This window comes from Gopherus flavomarginatus, chromosome 10, assembly GCF_025201925.1.
Source record: "Gopherus flavomarginatus isolate rGopFla2 chromosome 10, rGopFla2.mat.asm, whole genome shotgun sequence".
NCBI lineage: Eukaryota > Metazoa > Chordata > Testudines > Testudinidae > Gopherus > Gopherus flavomarginatus.
Window position 1 is genome coordinate 33,357,233 of NC_066626.1, and position 16,735 is coordinate 33,373,967.

A 16,735-nucleotide genomic window follows, 5' to 3' on the forward strand; every position below is an offset into this window, starting at 1 on the left:
TGATATGTTATTGCCCTATAATAGAGACTCTTTACAAATGAATGTAACAGCACTAAGCGGTATAACTTGGTTGTATTCCCTTTTCCTTGCGCTCTGAATCTGGTGAGCTTTGCAACAATTTCGTCAAACTGTTTTCTTTCACAGAGCATCAGTGAGATGTGAGACTTAAAAACAGACACCAAGAGATCCTAACTTACTGTTCCATCATACTTCCACTGTTATCCAAGATGAAAGAGCGTTGATAGCATTAGTCTGCGTCTTTGTTTGTTAAAACTAATCAGAAAGAATGTTAAAGTTTTCACTCACACCTCCAGGGCTGGACTTTGTATCACTTTGTTCAGTTAATTCTCCTGGAGAGGTTATATTTTCAAACCTTTTAGCCTGTGACTTGGGCCTCCAGACCTTCCAAGTGCAGTCAGCTGTGTTTGGATAGGAAGAAAGGCGTCCAGCTGCCTGTAAACTGGCTGGCCTATATAAAGCTTTTACTTTACAGAATAAGGTCATTTGTCATTAGACTGCTTGTCATGTTTATGCTTTGAAATGTTTCAGTATCCTTGTGGGGTCAGACTTTGTGTGTTGTTGTTATAGTATTTAGAAGAATTTATGTCCAAGCTGAAAAAGAAATGCCACATTTTGCTTCTCCCTTTATAGTTTAGTCAGCTGCAGATTTTATATATGTTTTTGTAGGGCTGTTAATTTTTCTTCTTTAAACTTCAGTTGTATCCCCAATCCCGTGTAAATTCTGAGTATTCTGCTCATCCACATATTCACAGAGAATCATTTGGAATATTTTAATCAGAGATGCTTCATTACTATGGTGATGGGGCTGGCCTGAGAACTTGGAGGGCAACGGAGCAAAATTGCTCCAAAAAAAATATTTCTTGCTATTATTTTTAGAATTGTTTTTCTGTCCCTGAGACACTGCTTTTTTAATAGAAGTCCTTTTATCATACTGAAAACACTCTTTTAAGAAGGATTTTATAATACCTTTCATGAATGTTTAGAAATATTTCATTTTTTTGTTTACAATATTTCATTTTACATATTAACGATGGGGATGCAACCATTTGCAACAGTTTTGGGTATATTTACATAGCAGTACCAGATTAGTTATTGCAGTAGTTTTGGCAAAACACGTTATATACACAAAATCTCCCTTTTAATCACAGAGGTTTAGAAACAGAAGCCTTGCTAACAATGGCACGGATCCTGCAAACATTTGTGTATATGTGATTAGCTTTAAGCTTGCTAGTAGTCCTGGTGACCTAAAAAATAGTTTTGGTAAATAATATTTCGTCTGTAAAATCACAGTATTTTCCGAGTGGTATCACAGATTAAAAGCAGCATTGGTTTTATACCTTAGTCACATATTGTAGTTTCTGTTCCTTAACGTGACTGGTATAACTCTGGAATAAGGTTGCATTTGTGAATATTTGGGTCTCAATCCTGCAAATACACACACACACACACACACGCATGCACGCACACGCATAATTTTATTGACTATTGACTTCAGTAGGACTACTTGTGCATAAAGTGAAGCCATGCGTATAAGTGTCTGGTGGATTGGGGCCTTGTTTTCCTAAATTCATCATCTGTTCTCTCTGAGTATTTCATAATTGCAGCAAACTTGTTAGAAAGAGGACAAATTCATTTAAAAATCCAACCAAATATATTTTGCAGTATTTTCCCATGTCTAACTCTGAACTAATTGACTTTTTCCTTCCAGTGAGAATAAATCCAACTCCTTTCCTGACAAAGTAACTTAGGGTATGTCTACACTACAATAAGAACTCACAGCACTGAGTATTAGAGCCCTGGTCAATCGATTCGAACTTGCTGGGCTAAGCTGCAGCACTGAAAATTACAGGGTAGGTTCAGGCTAGGCTGGAACCTGTGAGCTCTGAGACCTTCCCCACTTGTGAGATTTCAGGCTCCAGCCCAAGCGCGAAAGTTTACACTACAATTTTTAACCTCACAGCCTGACCCAGCTGCCCGGCCCAGTTGTAGCCATGCCCGGATCTTTTATTGCAGTGTAGACATAATGTCAGATATTTTAGTATCATTCCAGCTTTGTACTTCCCTTAGTCAGTAAAATCTTCCTATGGTCTGTTGTCCAGTGTTGCGTTCAGTGTTCTGAATGGGGGTCTAACAAGTGTCCTGTACCATACTTCTATATTACTTTATATTTCATTTTCTATTTTATCATTCTGACAATACAATCTAGTGCCCCATTTGCCTTTTTTACTGCTGCTCTGTACTATGCTGATGGTTTCAATATTTTCACATTTACCCCAATATCCATTTTCTGATCAGTGTGCTTAATTTGAAATGATGATTATAAGTCTCTTTCATCTCAGATGTTTTTCCCCTTCAGTTCCCCCTCTTCCCCATTAAAAGCCTTATTATCCAATTTCTGCTGTGATATAGGCAATTTAAAACCATTTACGCTAATACAAAAAGGACTTGGAAAACATTTCACATTATTAAATTCAAACGGCTTGGATATGGGATGGCACGAATTAATTCAGCAGGTAAACGGTAGTAGTGCAGTAGTAGGGCAAGGTTGAGGTTTAGTACAGATGAATGGCTACAATAAGGTCAGAAAAGAATCAAGAAAACTAGGAGATGAGTAGAAAGTGAGAGAATGTCCTTGATTCACAATGCAGGCAAGGCTGGATGGGCAAAGGAAGCCTGGAAGAGAGGGAAACCAGGAATAGAAGACTGTATTGTCTAGAACCAGAGATATGGAAAGTGAGCTTGAAGTTGATTACAGTGGTCTAAGAATAGCAGGAACAGAAAATATCTTTATGGAGATGGGAGGGGTACGTTTACTCTGCATACTAACATTTCACGTCTGTTCTGACTTGGTGTTTCCAAGCCTACGCACACCTCATTGTTAATCAGGGTTTACAGTTGCTGGACCTGGGTCTTGCAACCATGGTAATGTGTCCACATTGCACTATTCAGACCTTTTGACTTGGATCTGTGGCTTGAGCTGCATCCACACTGCAAAATGATAGGGCTTGGACCTGAGAGACTCAGGCTACAACCACCTCACTAGCAGGATCCTAGGATCCAGGTCCCTACTGCTTGCTACCTGAGCTAGATTGATGGAAGAGAGTCTGGGCTCAAACATGCATCAGAGCCTGGGCTCAGTGTGCAGTGTGAACATACCCAAAGAAACAAAGAGAGAGACACAATATATACCCATTTATCCTGTCTGCCACTGGTAATTCCTTAAGTCCAAACTCGGACAGATTAATCCAGCCAGCCAGCTATGGGTGAATCCTAGCTCCATTGAATTTTGCCACTGATACCCATATTTCACCCAATGTATATTTTCTTTGATGCCATTTTTCCAGGTCCAGGTTTCCCTAGTCTGTTACTAAGAAAAAAAAAATCTTCCCTGTTTCTACAGTAGCGGAAAGCTGAGGATAATTTCTGCAGATTCTTTATGCTTGGATAATCATTTTTCTGCAAGCCAGAGGCACTGGCTTTATTTCCTGATAGGCCAAACTAACAGAAGAGGGATAGCTCAGTGGTTTAAGTATTGGTGTGCTAAACCCAGGGTTGTGAGTTCAATTCTCAAGGGGGCTGTTTAGGGATCTGGGGCAAAAATCCATCTGGGGATGGGCCTTGCTTTGCCTTCCAACCCTGATAGTCTATGACAATGGTTCCCATTCCTTTAATAGAATAATCTCTCGTGGGAGGTAACTTCATGATGTTTTTTTAAACATCTATATTTAAGTATCAGAGGGTAGCCGTGTTAGTCTGGATCTGTAAAAGCAGCAAAGAATCCTGTGGCACCTTATAGACTAACAGACGTTTTGGAGCATGAGCTTTCGTGGGTGAATACCCACTTCCTCAGATGCATCTGAGGAAGTGGGTATTCACCCAAGAAAGCTCATGCTCCAAAACGTCTGTTAGTCTATAAGGTGCCACAGGATTCTTTGCTGCATCTATATTTAAAAACATCTTAAGGACCCTGATCTATGCAAGGATAATACAGGCAAGGCTGACGCTGTCATAAATCATGTTGTTAAGGAAATGTCTCTGGAATGATTTGTGCAAAAGTGCTGTACAGTAACATTAGCCCTCATACTCCATTTCTTGATTTTTAGCTGTAGCCAGCTAAATCATTTACACTGGTTAAATGTAAGCATCTATTAATATTTGGCATTTCACTTAAAAGGAGCAATGTGTGCAAGTTTAAAAATATACAGTATTGACCTGGGGGAGAAAACGGGTTATGGCAAAAAAGGGTTATATTGGTATTTAAGAATTTTGAAATAAAATTATATCTCTAAGAGCTACTCCAATATTAAAAAGATAAGCATTTGGAGTTATACGTGCAAGCTGTGAGCATGCTAATCCATACATTTGAAAATTTGGCTTTGTAGCTACTGTGCTATTTAGGAAAATCAAGTTTCACCCTCCTCCTCTCCCCCAAATGGACAGGCTAAACCATCTTGAAAAAAATGTGTGGCCTTGGGAATGGTGTTTTTTGCCCCTGAACCTCACAAAGTTATTTATAGATTTTCTGCTTTTCATTTTCTGCTTGAATCAGCCTTTAAAGGAATAAGCGTACACAGAGACTTCTCTGTGGCTGGGAAGCTATTATCTGTCTTCCTACTTGCCATCACTTCAGCTTGTGTCTGGTAAGCAGATACTGAGTTTTTGTTTATGAAAATGGAATTGCTTAAATTAGCTCATTTTATTTCTGTTCTGTTGCTTGTTGACAAAGAGAGATGTAGACAAGACAGACACAAGATCATCTCTTTCTTATGTTTCTCAGTTTATTTCACACATTCCATTCAGACATGACATATGTTTCTTCCTTACAGCTCATGTCTTTTCTTCGTATTTTTAGCCTTTACCCAACGGTTTCTTAAATACTTCAAGATTTTCTGGAATATGTCTTTCCAAGAGTATCCAGTTACTCACACTTTATTAATGCTATATTGCTGAGATGGGAAGCTTGCCAGACCTAAAGTTATAGCTGTCTGTCCTGTGTTTTAATTTCTCAAGCATTTATCTTTTGAGCCAACATCTCATTCTTGCCTTGTGATTCTTCATCATTGCTTCTAATTTTTGCTGATTTGAGACATCACTGTGAAATACTGGAAGTGTGGCATTTAATAAGATACTAGAGAGTTCAGCAACAAACAAGATCACCTGTATTGTTCTAAGAGAAAAAGAGGAGATGAGGATAAATGATACTTTTCTGGGTGGATAGAAAACAAAAAGCAGGGAACAGTTTGACAGCTCAGGATGAAATATACCATATTTCCTCTGGTAGCCAGGAACAATGGAACAGGATATTTAAATATTTTCTTAATGCTACCTGTTGAGCCTGGGCTTTTGTAGACATGCTGGGAGAGATCCTCAGATGGTGTATGTTGTCATAGCTCTATTGACTTCAAATGAGCTTTGACAATTTATAGAAGTTGAGTATCTGGCTCACTGTATGTTTGTGCCTTAATTTTGCATTTCCTCTCTATTTTCTATCAAATGCAAAGTGGGTCAGTGAATAAATATTTTTTTTGTGTGAACATATATAAAGGAGAAGTCTTATGTGTGAAAAATCTCAGCGGTGTTAGTTCCCAGTGCATCATGAATAAATGTAGAGTATTTTTAATACCCACATTAAATAACAATAAGCTGTATGAAATAACTGCTAAAAGTAATTTTTACACTTACATTACAGTTCGAGAGGATGGTGATAAAAATAACCACATGACTAAATGTATTGTATGCTTTTAAAATATTTTATAATTTTCCTTCCTTCATTCAAGGACTTCCTTTTTTTATTTAATAAATTATGAATCAATAACATAAATTAACACAGGCATCCAGAATAACCACAAACACCCAATAACTGAGATCACTAAATAATTCCATAATTCTGTGATGGCATTCACAAAACCTTGTAGTATAAAAATCCAACTGTATGAAAAGTAAATCTCACTTATAGTGTACTTGAATTTTCAGAAAGCCTTTGACAAGGTCCCTCATAAAGGGCTCTTAAGCAAAGCAAGCAGAAATGGGACAAGAGGAAAGTCCTCTCATGGATCAATAACTGGTTAAAAGATAGGAATAAATGGTTAGTTTTCACAGGGGATAGAGGTAAATAGCAGGGTCCCCCAAGGATCTGTACTGGGATCAGTACTGCTCAACATATTTATAAGTGATCTGGAAAAGCAGGTAAATAGTGATGTGGCAAAGTTTCCAGATAACACAAAATTATTCAAGATAGTCAACTCCAAAGCTCACTGAGAAGAGTTACAAAGGAATTGCACAAAACTGGATGACAAAATGGCAGCTGAAATTCAGTGTTGATAAGTACAAAGTAATGCACATCGGAAAAAATAATCCCAATTATACATACAAAATGAGGCTCTAAATTAGCAGTTGCCACTCAAGAAAGAGATCTGGGAGTCGTGGATTGTTCTCTGTAAAGATTTTCTCAGTGTGCAGTGGCAGTCAAACAAGCTAACAGAATGTTAGGAAAGGGATGGATAGTAAGACAGAAAATGTCATAATGCCACTATATAAGTCCATGGTATGCTCACTGCCTGCAGTTCTGGTTGCCCCATGTCAACAAAGATATATAAGAATTTGAAAAAGTACAGAGAAGGTCAACTAAAATGAGTAGGGATATGGAGCAGCTTCCATATGAGGAGAGAAGGGGAAAAAAAGACTGGGACTGCTCAGTTTAGAATAGAGATGGCTAAGCAGGAGTATGATACAGGTTTATAAAATCATGAATGGTGTGGATAAAGTGAATAGGAAAGTGTTACTTAACTCTTCATATAGCAGAAGAACCAGAGGTCACTGAATGAAATTAATAGGCAGCAGGTTTAAAATAAACAAAGGACGCACAACTTCACACAACACACAGTTGATCTGTGGAATTTGGTGCCAGGGTATATTGCGAAGGCCAAAAATATAACTGGGATCAAAAAAATAAGATAAGTTCATGGAAGATAGGCCAATCAATGGCTGTTAGTCAAGATGATCAAAGATGCAACCCCGTGCTCTGCATGTCTTAAACCTCTGATTATAATCTGGTAATTACCAGAAGCTGGGATTAGATAACAGGGGATGGAACACTCAGTAATTGCCCTGTTCAGTTCATTCCCTCTGAAGCCTGTAGCACAGAGGGACAGGATACTGGGCTATATCGGAGGACAGGATACTGGGCTATATGGACCATTGGTCTAATGTGCTGAGTAGCACAATTCGGTTTAGCTGTCTTAACTGACTTGAGAGTTAGTGCCACAGAACACAGAGTAAAAGAATAATAAAGAGAACAAAATCAGAATACATAACAAAGAAATGTATATAATAGAAGGAAGTTAAAAAATAAAAATAAACAGACAATAAATAGGTAAATTGACTGTAAAACATGCTTCCCCTCCGCTGGGCAAGCCTTAAGTCAGTAATTTGATCTAATATCATGGAAAAATAAGCACTGTATGTGAGAAGAGGCTACAGATAAATCATTATTTATCATCCCCACAGTACATTCAAATACATAATTGAAATAATTTGCTCCAAATATCTCTATTTACAAAATGTAATTCTTTCTGTGCACCACTATCAGTTCTTCAAAATAGGCAGTATCTCTTATATACAAAATTTATTCTTTTAGTGGGCAGGCAATGAATATATCGACCTACAAAGCAAAATGCACTTTTCTTACAATACTGATATTGCTCTCTCTTTTGTGTTGCCTGATAAATGTTGACATCTGGTATACTACTAAAATCATGCAGCAAATAATTTAGAAGGTTTTAGAACATCTCTGGTCGATCATTACCTGCTGCATTTTCTAGTACTTTGATGTTGTTCAGTTGAACAAGACCAAGCTATATGCTCACAATCACATTTACTTTATTTATACCTTCGGCAGCTGTGGTCATTTTTTATTCTAACTGGTGACCAATGTATACCTTGTAGAACCTTGTATGATATGAGTTTTAATTTAGCTTCTCTAGCAAATTCATGAAGATACCTTAGTGTACGCTTTCATTGCTTTTCTGAAAAGGTCATGTGTAAGTCCTATCCTCATTTCAATTTGAAGTTATCCAAACTGGGAATTGGACATGCTTGCTATAATATAGCACTATAGGATCTAGATACTAAATGTTAACTATAAGTAGACGAGGTTAGAAATGGCAGAATTGCATTGTTCAGCAAATGTCGATTCATCTTGTTTTATTTACTCTTATGAGAGTTAGGCAAACAATATACATTTTACACAAAATAATGGAGTAAAGGTCAAAAAGTTACAATTTTTGCAACTGATTTTCTATGTGGAGTGTTTCTAATGCTTTTCAGGAGGACATTTAATAGCCACTTTTGAAAATGTTGCCCTAGACCTAAGCAACTTGGGAGCCTGAGTCCTATTTTCAAGCAAATTAGAGGGACAAATGCATGTACACTTCTGAAAATATCATTCATAATAAATAATATTCTGAAACCCTCAATGTGGATCCTGATTGAAAGCCTCCAAGTCAGTATTTTCATGTTTTAACTGTCTCCCTCTAAATATAATAAATCCAAACTTTTACACACTCCCTGAAAAATCTTTGTTCTTCAAAGCTGTTTTACTTTTTACCTTCTCAATTTATTTCTAATTAATAAAAGAATATCTAATAATCTATAGCAATAATACAAATATAGAGGTTCTAAGTTGTTAGTTTGACTGTTTTAACAACAAAGTTCAAAGTAAAAATTTACCTATATTTATAACAAAAGTTAGCCTTGCTGCAATATTTAACAAATGGCATATGTGTTTTTCCACTAGTCTTTTTCAAGTATTTGATGCAAGCAGATCATGTGATACTCAAATCACTCCACTGTCCCATCTAGATTACTTTTCCCATCGGAATACCTTTCATCCAGTTCAAGCCAAGGCTGGGGGTTTTCACTTGCCATAATAGTGCTGTTTTTCTTCTTTGCCAGGAAAAAGAATCACAAATATCCCCATATGGGCATCTGTTGCTTTTTAAAAATATATTATTATTAATGATTTACATATACAATAAACATAATTTGGAGAATCAATAAATAAGTCTTATAATTTCAGAATATGTGCCAGGTCTTGTTTCTATTAGTTTAATCATTTGAGGCTTTCTCAAAACAAATTTAGAAGATGTCCAGTATTTCAAAACAAACAAAAACATTGACAATTTGGAAGTTGCTGGAGGGGGGGGAAGGTAGACAATCTTTTGGACATACTATAACAACTTGTGCCAGATTCTCAGCAGGTAGAAATCAATATAGCTCTACTGACTTCAATGGCTTCAAACCAATTTATACCTGTTGAGATGGGGGTTGCCAACCCTCCAGGATTGTCCTGGAATCCCCAGGAATTAAAGATTAATCTTCAGTTAAAATTTATGTAATGTGATGAAACCTCCAGGAACATGTCCAACCAAAATTGGCAAGCCTAACTGAGGATCTATATTTTGTATTCTTTTTCCATAGTTACCCAATGTAGCCTCTAGTCAAAAATCAGTAAATGGGAATCATCACTTTAAAGTTTATGTTTCTTAGGGTTTAGAATTAAATTGCTACGTTGGACGTGGTTGATAAACATAGATGCCTTATTTGTCCTCCACTAATTGGTATCTTTATTATGTCTTAATTTTGAAAGGAGAGGAAAATATCATCTATTACAAATGAACTATATTTTATGAAACCTTGAAATTATTTGTTTGTTGCTACTGATAATCCTGGTGTTCAGTAACTGCACATGTCTTATTTCAGTAAAATAATAAAATTGAGTCGTTTAACCTGTGTTTGATATGGACAGTTTTGCTAGAGGGTCAACAACCAGTTATATTTAGCAAACTTAACATAACTGTATTAATTTAGCTAACACTAAATTACTGTTGCACAGCTAAGTAGTGGCTTCAACAACTTTCTGCTGCTGTATATCTGGTAATAACTTCCCAGAGTTATGAAGATAAAAAATAAACTTGGGGTTCGTCTATATTACCCGCTGTATTGGCAGGTAGTGATCAATCTATCAGGGATTGATTTATCATGCCTAGTGTAGACATGATAAAATCGATCCCCAATCGACTCCAGAACTCCACCACAGTGAGAGGTGGAAGTGGAGTCGACGGGGGAGTGGCAGCAGTCGACTCGCCACCATCCTTATGGCCAGGTAAATCAACATAAGATACACCGACTTCAGCTATGCATCTTAGGTCGACCCCTCGCACCTCCCAGTGTACACCTAGCCTTGCATAGGCCATGGCTTTTATCATGCAATAAGTAATTCAGCACATAATGGATAAATTCTTCTGGTTCAATCATAATCTGCTTTCATCGGGTAAAATCTGTAAGAAGATCACTTGCTGAAATTCCCATTTTAATTTTTTTTAATGAAAACATGTTTTGTTTTGTTTTTGTTTTTGTTTCCCTTCCAAACCAATTTAGATGGTATTTTTGATTATGGTTCTCCTGGAAACATGACAGTCTGTAGAGCAGTGTCTCCATAAAAAAGAAAACAGTCATAATAATGGAATATCCAACTTTGTCTCAATGTTTATTTCAAGAATTTATTATAAAAATTATTTTAACGTTATGCTGTATGTTATAGGCCATATTTAGCGATGCACCCTAGTGACCCAAATATGATTGTAACTAAGCAAAATTTGGCCAAATATATGAAGTGAAAGCAATATGTGAAAATTATTTGCTCATGTAGAATAAGCAATTGTGGCCCAAATTCTGCCTTTGGCGTGCACAGTGCCAATTGAAATCTTTGGGAGTGGCACACATTTTAAGGGTTAAATTTGGGCCTCTGACCATAGTATTGGATATTATTCACATATATAATATAAGATTGTATTTCAAAAAGATCTGGACAAACTGGAGAAATGGTCTGAAGTAAATAGGATGAAATTCAATAAGGACAAATGCACAGTACTCCACTTAAGAAGGAACAATCAGTTGCACACATACAAAATGGGAAATGACTGCCTAGGAAGAAGGACTGCAGAAAAGGATCTGGGAGTCATAGTGGATCACAAGCTGAATATGAGTCAACAGTGTAGCACTATTTAAAAAAAAATCATCATCATTCTGGGATATATTAGCAGAAGTGTTGTAAGCAAGACACAAGAAGTAATTCTTCCACTCTACTCCGCACTGATTAGGCCTCAACTGGAGTATTGTGTCCAGTTCTGGGCACCACATTTTGGGAAAGATGTGGACAAATTGGAGAAAGTCCGAGAAGAGCAACAAAAATGATTGAAAGTCTATGAAGATTGAAAAAATTGGGTTTGTTTAGTCTGGAAAAGAGAGGACTTAGAGGGGATATTATAACAGTTTTAAAGTATCTAAAAAGTTATTACAAGGAGGAGGTAGAAAAATTGTTCTTAACCACTGAGGATAGGACAAGAGGCAATGGGCTTAAACTGCAGCAAAGGAGGTTTAAATTGGACATTAGGAAAATTCCTATCAGGGTAGTTAAGCACTGGAATAAATTGCCTAGGGAGGTTGTGGAATCTCCATCATTGGAGGTTTTTAAGAGCAGGTTATATAAACACCTGTCAGGGATGGTCTAGATAATACTTAGCGCTGTCATGAGTGCAGGGGACTGGACTAGATGACCTCTCAAGGTCCCTTCCAGTCCTATGATTCTATGATTTACTTGATAGTTTGAAAAGGGATTTGTGTAACATACGTGTGTTTTTCACAGTGCAAAAGCCCATACTCTGCTGAAAGTCTTTGATTTAATCCCTTATACAGTTTTATGCAGCTTCCTCTAATATATAAGATTGTATGTAGTTGTAATTTGTTTTGTTATTTTTACTGGTTCAGCCTCGGTTTTCACAGTTTTTGTTTTTAAGTCCTTTTTAAATTTGTTTATGAATTTACAGTTCATAAAAGGAAGGGACAAATAATGCCAGCTAGATTCAGTGATGTGCTACCAAAATATAAAATAGGTTTTTATCAAAAAAGTATTGCTTCTGTGAGGTATGCAACATTCCCCGGGTAAAATATTCTCCTTCACTATTACCCTCTCTCCTCCAACCCTCATCTACCACAATCCATCATATTCTCATTTCTGCTTATCACTCAGAATATTGCTTATATGGTCTTTCCTGACATCTTACATCTATTAATCCTTCCACACATCAGATCAGTACCTCTTGTACCATATTGCTTTCTCCTTCTTAGTATCTTATTTGAGGCTTTTGAAAGTGGCCTCCTGGCCATTCTGCAGACTGTTCCTCAGAGTAGCCCCCACAGCAGCCACGTCAAGTGGGTTGACCTGCAGATTGTGACTGAGGTGGTTGATTAGGTAGGAGCAGGTGCCCTCTAGTGGTGGGCTAAGTGGTTTGAAAATGGCTTCCCGTGGTTCTTCGAGGTGGAAAAGTGTTTGTTGGCTACAGCAGGTCTTCCTTAGGGATTGTGAGGGATTGAGGACCAGATCTTGCCCAGGATGATGGGGATAGGGATTCAAGATGAAGGAAGGGAGAATGAGACTCCAGCTTCTGTTTATCAATTGAACACAGTATTCTGGCTCTAAAAGTAGATAACATCAGCTGCTTCAAAGGCAGGAATAACCCCATTATAAAGGCTGAACCATTGTCTCTCTGCAGTATCCTTAATAAAATAAGTGATGCTTTTCATAATGAACTGAAATTTATTATTCTTATAAATAGAGTAATAAATATGATATATTAAAAACATTTCATTCAAATGGAACCCTTTCATTGATTCATGAGTTGTTTATGAACCAATAAGAATATATGTGAATATGCTGATTATTTTTAAAAAATGAATTAACATGTAAGCCAATTCCAGCTTATGGATTGTTTATGGAAAATATTATTTCACTTTTTAATGTTTGGAATTAGCTATGTTATTTTTTTTTTGTTCCTGATTGCATGAGGTGACTGGATTACTTCTGCCTTAGCTGAAATGAATTGAATTCAAATTTAAAATGTAGACTGTTTCTTTAATAACTCTTACACTGTGTCCATATTTTCATCATCTGGATATATTTTGTCTGAACAAAGTTGCCCTCATATGAATTTGCATGGAAAATAAACAAAAAAGGGTGAGAATGTGGTAGAATCCAGATGTGATTTAGAATTCATTAGAATGTTCATGAATACTTTTCCCTGCTATTCTCCCACTTCTAATCAGAACATACCACTTTGTATAGAATATCTTTATTGTATTAGAATATTCTCTGATCTTTTCATATTAGAGCATGGCATTTTTTCATTCACTTTTTGACCCCAATGCTCAATGAACAGACATCTTTGTTGAGATATTCACGATAATGTCTAGCTATTTCACCATAGTGATTAAAACTACTTCAAAACCTGTCAGTAGGCATGAGTCATTTAAATTGTTTCATCCAGTGTGCATTATTTATACCCCATGTGTGTCAAAAACTGTAGATTTTGCTTAATTTGTGGTGCTTTTGTGGTGTCTAAATGTCTATAAGTAACTAGTATTTCACTTATGCCATTCTAATAATTTTCACTGCTGCCATTATGCTCTCACTTTGCTTCTGAAACATCACTTCACTTATGCCATTATGTTTTATCATGTCAAGGCCCACATAGCAACTTGCTGTTTAGTGGTTCAGAGTTTAATGCTAGCAGATGATCTTTAATCTACACAAAGTAACTGTCAAGACACAAAACTGATTATATGAAACACTGCTTTCTTATGTTAAGGCAGTGCATGTTTGAATGTACCTGGATAAGATGAGTTAAGGTATGTCTGCACTATGGGATTATTCCAATTTTACATAAACCGGTTTTGTAAAACAGATTATATAAAGTCAAGTGCACGCAGCCACACTAAGCACATTAATTCGGTGGTGTGCATCCATGGTCCAAGGCTAGCGTCGATTTCTGGAGCATTGCACTGTGGGTAGCTATCCCGTAGCTATCCCATAGTTCCCGCAGTCTCTCCTGGCCTTTGGAATTCTGGGTTGAGACCCCAATGCATGATGGTGCAAAAACAGTGTCGTGGGTGATTCTGGGTAAATGTCGTCACTCATTCCTTCCTCCGTGAAAGCAATGGCAGACAATCATTTCGCGCCCTTTTTCCCTGGATTGCCCTGGCAGATACCATAGCATGGCAACCATGGAGCCCATTCAGCATTTTTTTTTACTGTCACAATATGTCTATTGGATGTTGCTAACAGATGCAGTACTGCAGCACTACACAGCAGCATTCATTTGCCTTTGCAAGATAGCAGAGATGGTTATCAGTCGTTTTGTACTGTCTGCTGTGCCATTGTAAATTGGCGATGAGATGACGGTTATCAGTCGTACTGTACCGTCTGCTGCTGTCATGGGTGCCCCTGGCTGAGGTCGGCTGGGGGCACAAAGACAAAAATGGGAATGATTCCCCGAGTCAATCCCTCTTTTATGGTATCTAAAAATAGAGTTAGTCCTGCCTAGAATATGGGGCAAGTGTACTAGAGAGCCAGTGTACCAGTGTACTAGAGAGCACAGCCGCTCTGTGTCAGATCCCGCAGAAATGATGAGCTACATGCCATTCTAGGGGGTGCCCCTGCAACAACCCCACCTGTTGCTTCCCTGCTCCCCCAACCCTCCTGGGCTACCATTGCAGTGTCCCCCCATTTGTGTGATGAAGTAATAAAGAATGCAGGAATAAGAAACACTGACCTTTTAGTGAGATAAAATGAGGGGGAGGCAGCCTCCAGCTGCTATGATAGTCCAGGCAGGACATTAAACAGTGCGGGGGAGAGGAGCCCAGCATCCTGCTGCTATGATTGCCCAGGCAGTACAGAATCTTTTCTTTACACATGAAAGGGAGGGGGCTGATGGAGCTCAGCCCCCAGTTGTTATGATGAAGACGGTTACCAGCCGTTCTGTACCATCCACTGGGAATGACCGGGAGTCATTCCTATTTTTACCCAGGCGCCCCCGGCCGACCTCACCTGAGGCCAGCCAGGAGCACTCACGGGCTGATGACAAGGACGGTTACCAGTCCTACTGCACTGTACCGTCTGCTACTGGGGAAGGGAGGAGAGAGGATTCTGCTGTTCATTGCCCCAGCACTGTGTCTACCAGCAGCATGCAGTAGACATACAGTGACATGGAAAAAAGTCAACAAATGATTTTTTTCCCTTTTCTTTCATGGGGTGGGGAGGGGGAGTAAATTGATGAGCTATACCCTGAACCACCCCGGACAATGTGTTTGACCATACAGGCATTGGGAGCTCAGCCAAGAATGCAAATACTTTTCGGAGACTGCTGTGGACTGTGGGATAGCTGGAGTCCTCAGTACCCCCTCCCTCTTTCCATGAGCGTCCATTTGATTCTTTGGATTTCCGTTACGCTTGTCACGCAGCACTGTGCTGTGGACTCTGTATCATAGCCTGGAGATTTTTTTCAAATGCTTTGGCATTTCGTCTTCTGTAACAGAGCTTTGATAGAACAGATTTGTCTCCCCATACAGCGGTCAGATCCAGTATCTCCCATATGGTCCATGCTGGAGCTCTTTTTGGATTTGGGACTGCATCGCCACCCGTGCTGATCAGAGCTCCACGCTGAGCCTGGCCACTGCATCTGAGTTCAGATTGCTGTCCAGAGCAGTCAGAATGGTGCACTGTGGGATACCGCCTGGAGGCCAATACAGTCGATTTGTGGCCACATTAACCCTAATCCGATATGGTAATACCAATTTCAGCGCTACTCCTCTCGTCGGGGAGGAGTACAGAAACCGGTTTAAATAGCCCTTTATAGCGATATAAAGGGCCTCGTTGTGTGGACAGGTGCAGCGTTAAATCGGTTTAATGCTGCTAAAATTGGTTTAAATGCGTAGTGTAGACCAGGCCTTAGAAGCTCAAGCACTGTTAAATCTGATTGTTTCCTGTGGGGACGTGGGAATTGCCATATTAGATCAGACTAGTGACCAATCTAGCCTCAAATCTCAATTCTTCAGATAAAAGTATAAAATTTCATAATGGAAAAAATTGAATTATTTTTCCATGGGGAAAGTTTCTTCCTAAACACAAGCAGTTAGAAACCAGCCTATGTCCTGAAGCATGATGGTTTATATCCCTTAGAATTCTGTATCTAATCTAATCTATCTATATTTTAGCAGTATTATGTATATAATAGAAGATTAGGGTTGGAGGAGACCTCAGGAGGTCATCCAGTCTAACCCCTTGCTCAAAGCAGGACCAATACCAACTAAATCATCCCAGCCAGGGCTTTGTCAAGCCGAGCCTTAAAAACTTCTACAGATGGAGATTCCACCACCTCCCTAGGTAACCCATTCCGATGCTTCACCACCCTCCTAGTGAAATAGTTTTTCCTAATATCCAACCTAGACCTTCCCCACTGCAACTTGGGACCATTGCTCCTTGTTCCATCATCTGCCACCACTGAGAACAGCCTAGCTCCATCCTCTCTGGAACCCCTCTTCCTGTAGTTGAAGGCTGTATCAAATCCCCCCTCCCTCTTCTCTTCTGCAGACTAAACAATCCCAGTTCTCTCATAAGTCCCAGCCTCTCCTCCTAAGTCATGTGCGCCAGCCCCCTGATCATTTTCATTGCCCTCTGCTGGACTCTCTCCAATTTCTCCACATCCTTTCTGTAGTGCAGGGCCCAAAACTTGATGCAATACTCCAGGTGTGGTCTCACTGGTGCTGAATAGAGGAGAATAATCATTTCCCTCAATCTGCTGGCAGTGGTCCTACTAATGCA